The sequence below is a fragment of the Lycium barbarum genome, chromosome 9, assembly GCF_019175385.1.
Source record: "Lycium barbarum isolate Lr01 chromosome 9, ASM1917538v2, whole genome shotgun sequence".
NCBI classification, from domain to species: domain Eukaryota; kingdom Viridiplantae; phylum Streptophyta; class Magnoliopsida; order Solanales; family Solanaceae; genus Lycium; species Lycium barbarum.
In genome coordinates this window covers 41132920-41137697 of record NC_083345.1, presented here as the reverse complement: position 1 = coordinate 41137697, position 4778 = coordinate 41132920, and positions in this window count along the sequence as shown.

The window sequence follows — 4778 nt, the reverse complement described above, 5'->3', positions numbered from 1 at the left end:
AGACTTCTCATCCTAATACAAAGGTACCATGTTCTCAATATGGTTATGATGTTGAAGGTAAAAGGAGGGAAGTATTTATAGGTGATAGAAATAGAAGGGATGCAAGGTCTCAAGTGAGAAATGACCCAAAAAGGCTAATTCTTGAGACAAAGGTGAATTTTCTTGGTAGTGTGGGGTATGTCCTTGTGTTTGATGATGGTAGTTATGGCAACTACCTTGCACCTCAAGTAGTTAAGACATTGGGTATAGGATGCGTGATGAAATGAGACCCTTACCATGGCCAAAGAGGGTACTTAGTTGATAGGAGCGCAAGGGTGTTCTTTACCCATGGAAAATATAAAGAGGAGGTTTGGTGTGATGTACTTCCACTAGACAATTGTCACTTGTGTTTGGGGAATCCATGGTTCCTAGAACATAACGTTTCATATGGGCAAGAATGGTACAAGTATGTAGTGGACAAATAATGGAGACCTCTCTTTCCACCCGTACTTCCCAAAGATGAAGCAATTGCAAGTGAACCCCGTCCTATGGAGAGTGGGCCTGAAATCCCACAATGGGCGAAGAAGAATTTAGAAGAGATTCACCTAATGATGGAACGCTTATGCAAGGCAAACACAACAAATGAAGGCGAAGAAGTCTAAGCCTAGTGAAGAGAAAGAGAAGAGTAAAGTGGAGGGTTCCTTTAACCCTTCTAAAGATGTACTTGACACTTGTCCCAACTCCCATGAAATTAAGAGAGAAAAGATTGAGAGGAGTAAGGGAGTAAAAAGTGACAACTCTAGAGTAGAAAAAGGAAAGGTTGTGAGGAGTGATGTTAAGGAGTTGTCACAACCCCATTCTAACCCTTGTAACTTTTCTTTCTTTTTTTAGTTATTTTGAGAATGGTGCAGGTATTCTTGAAAGCAAGCCGAATGTTGAGCCTCAAACTTTGAAAGTTCATGAGGTAGTTGAGAGCTTCTTGAAAGAGCAAATGGACTCCCGAATTGAAATCCGAGGTAAAGAAGATGTTGTATGCGAACTTCAAGGTAAAATAGCTAATCTTAACACCCCAAATGATGTGATTTACCATGTTGTTGAAGTGAGTGTAAATGATAGCTTGTCCTTAATTGAGCTTAATGAGTCTTTACATTGTGTTGAGCTTAGTGCTTTAATGGTTATTGGCAATGATGTTGATGTGAGTGTTCCAACACTAGTTGATCTTTTTGATGACCGAGTTGATTCTTCTTGTGAGATCAATTTGTGTCCGCTTAGTGTTGACACTTGTGGTTTGCATGTTAGTACATTGTCATGTGATATGATAGCTCACCCACTAGTTGATCCTAGCGATGACCGAGTTGATTCTTCTTGCAAGATCGATTTGTGGATACTTATGTTGATCAATTTGATTATTATGATAGTCCACTAATTGAGGAACCTTGTGATGTGCTTAATGACCCTCAATTTAGTGATGATGTTGGTATAATTGATCATTTACCTAGTCGTGTGCATGAAAGTGTTGTGAAAAGTGACCTTTGTCTTTTTTAGAGTGGAATTGCATGCTTTGACTCTTCGTTGTTCATAGATTATTCTCTCTTAAAAGATAATGTCCTATTTGATGATTACATGACTAGTGAGTATGATATGCATAGTGGATTGTATTGCAATGTTGAGCATGTAGCCACATTTCAAGGCTACAATGTGTTTTGTAATCCACTAGAGAATGATGATGAGCTTGGTCTCGACAACAAGCATGGGGTGGGTAAAGTTCTTGACACTATCCCCAATGATGAGAAGTCCTTGTTGAGGGTTCATGACCCACTTGATAGACCAACATCGAATTTGGAAAAGGCTTCTAAAAGTGATGGGTGCTCTTTAAAGAAGGGGAATAATTTGAAAGGAAAAGAGCGCACTTCTTGGAAGAACTATGCTAGATCTTTTTACCTAAGGGGTGGAGAGAAGCTACTCTTAGCTTGGCATAGGTTGAATGAGCATAATGGTAAAACTCTCTATCTTGATAAACTTGATTATTTGACTAACTTGCTATGAAGTTTATCAAAAGAGGAGTCTTGAAGATGAAGACCATTTGAAGAGACCTCATTGGACTACACTTGGGTATGAAGTCACGTCTTGTACTTCCTTCAAAGACGGTATGTATTCGTGGCTCATGCTTATTCTTGGGCTTTCTAAAGCCATAGAGGTAACTTCTTGGTGTGTTGAGTATAGTAGTAGCACTTCTATCCATTCATGTGATTATTTGCTAGTGTTATTACTTGATGTCATGTTAGGCTTGCATGGGGAATGTGAGCAAATTAGAGTGGGTGATACCTTTGTATTTGACCTCGGTGATGACTTAGAAGCAATTCATTACTCTAGGTGGGCTAGTATGATACCCTTGACTTTGGTTGGGCTTGTTTGTAGAACTGCATTTAGTCATGTGGGATGTCACTTGTTTCTTAACTTAAGGGGAGATATAAGCTTCTTGATTGCTAGGACCAATGCGGATTTGCATGTTAGGATTCCTAATTGCATTAGTTTATTTAATTTACCCTTTCGTCAAAATGACTTGAATAGCCAAGTGTCTATGACATTATTTGGATACATGTTATTTCTAGATCCATTTTATGTTTGGTTATATCATAAGAGTGAGCCGTTTAGTGTGTTGATTGCATGCTATGCTCACTTTAGGTATTATCATTTGCCATATGATGATTACCTTTGTTTGTTGTGCGAGGATGCGTACTCATACTCTTGTACGTTTTTGGAAGGTTCGGATTTGAGGATGAATCCTTTGAAGAAGGGGAGGACTATATGATCCTATGTGGCACAAAGGGCACAAAGATGCTTGGAAGGACATGGGACGTTTGGATGATGGCTTGGGAAGAGATTGTGGCGACTTCTACACCAAGTGGCTAAAGGCGCAAAGGACTAAAAGTGCAAATTATAGATATACGATGCAAATCAAGACAAATTGGGCTACAATTGGAAGACAATTGGTGTTTGGAGGATGAAGATTTCCACATGAAGGCTATTTTCAAAATTCCCAAAGAAGAATACCAACCAAGCAAGGTCGTTGCCTCATTAATGATGTTGAGATGAATACTCTAAATGAGTGATAGTTTTTTTGGTATAATTAGTGCTAATCTAGTGATTAGTGATAGTTAATCATGGTGGATTCCATTGTTGGCTATTGAACACATTTTCCATTGATTTCATATTAGAGTTGTTCATTTGTGGATTCATTTGATTAACTCTTAATTGAATTCAAATAGTATTGGTTCGTTAGTAGGAATCCATTAGGAGGGTTTGGGTTTAATATATGTAGATTTTCCTATAATTCCTTGACTAATTTGGTCTTGCTTCTATCCCTCTATTCCCATCCCAATTTCTTCACTTCGTATCTTTGATTTCTACTCTATCTTTTGTTTCTGTGTATTTATTATTTAAATCTGTATCTTCCACAAACCGGATCGTATCAATGCCGCAGCAGTGACACCTCGCTTGGATGAAGTTTTGAGTTTTGAGGCATTTTCGAGGCCAGTTGCAGGGCCGTTAATGACCGGTGAGGAGCATCATTTATTTTGGAGGTTCACTAAAATGGAGACTCTGATTTTCTATGGTACTGAGTTAGAGGATACGTATGAGTTCATCGTAGATTGTCATGAGAGGCTTCATAAGACGGGGGCTATGGACAAGTATGGGATTGAGTTTATGACCTTCCAGTTCTTGGGCGATGCCAAGTTATGGTGGAGGGCATATGTGGAGTGCAGGCCAACTAGGTCACCTCCGTCGACTTGAGTTTAGTTTTATTCAGTGTTTCTAGATAAGTATGTTCCACGTACTCTGAGGGACAGAAGGAAGGATGTGTTTGCTAATATTGATCAGGGGAACTTGTTTGTTGTTGTTTATGAGCCCTGTTTCCATTTCTTGTCCCGATATGCACATCAGTTGCTACCTACTGAGGAGGAGCATGAGAAACATTTGAGGATTGCTCTTAGGGTATTGCAGGACAAGAAGCTATATGCGAAGTTCTCCAAGTGTAAATTTTGGTTGTCTTCGGTGTCCTTCTTGGGGCATGTAATTTTGAGAGATGGTATTATGGTGGATCCGTAGAAAATTCAGGCAGTTGGGTAATGGGCTAGGCCCATATCAGTGATCGAAATCCATATTTTCGTGGGTCTGGCTAGCTATTATCGCCGATTTATGAAAGGGTTCTCCTCTATTGCTTCTCATTTGACCCGTTTGACTCACAAAGTGGCACCATTTCAGTGATCCGACGAGTGTGAGGAGAGCTTTCAAAAGCTCAAGACATTGTTGACTACAACACCTATTCTAGCATTGCCCGTGGAGGGCAAGGATTTTGTTGTTTATTGTGATGCTTTACGTTCTGGTTTCGGAGCTGTTTTGATGCAAGAAAAGAAGGTGATTTCTTAGATTTCTCGACAGTTGAAAGTGCACGAGAAGAACTATCATACTCATGACTTAGAATTGGTAGCGGTGGTATTCAAGCTGTAAATATGGAGGCACTACTTGTATTGTGTCCATTGTTAGGTGTACATTGACTATCGCAGCTTGCAGCATGTGTTCACTCAGAGGGATCTGAATTCTAGGCAGCGAAGATGGTTGGAACTGCTGAAAGATTATGACATCACCATTCTATATCATCCTAGTAAAGCAAATGTGGTGGCTGATGCGTTAAGCAGGAAGTCGGCTAGTATGCGAAGTCTGGCCCGTTTGATCTCTTTGGAGTGTTCGTTAGCTAGAGAGGTTTAGACTCTGGCTAATAGTTTTATGAGGCTGGA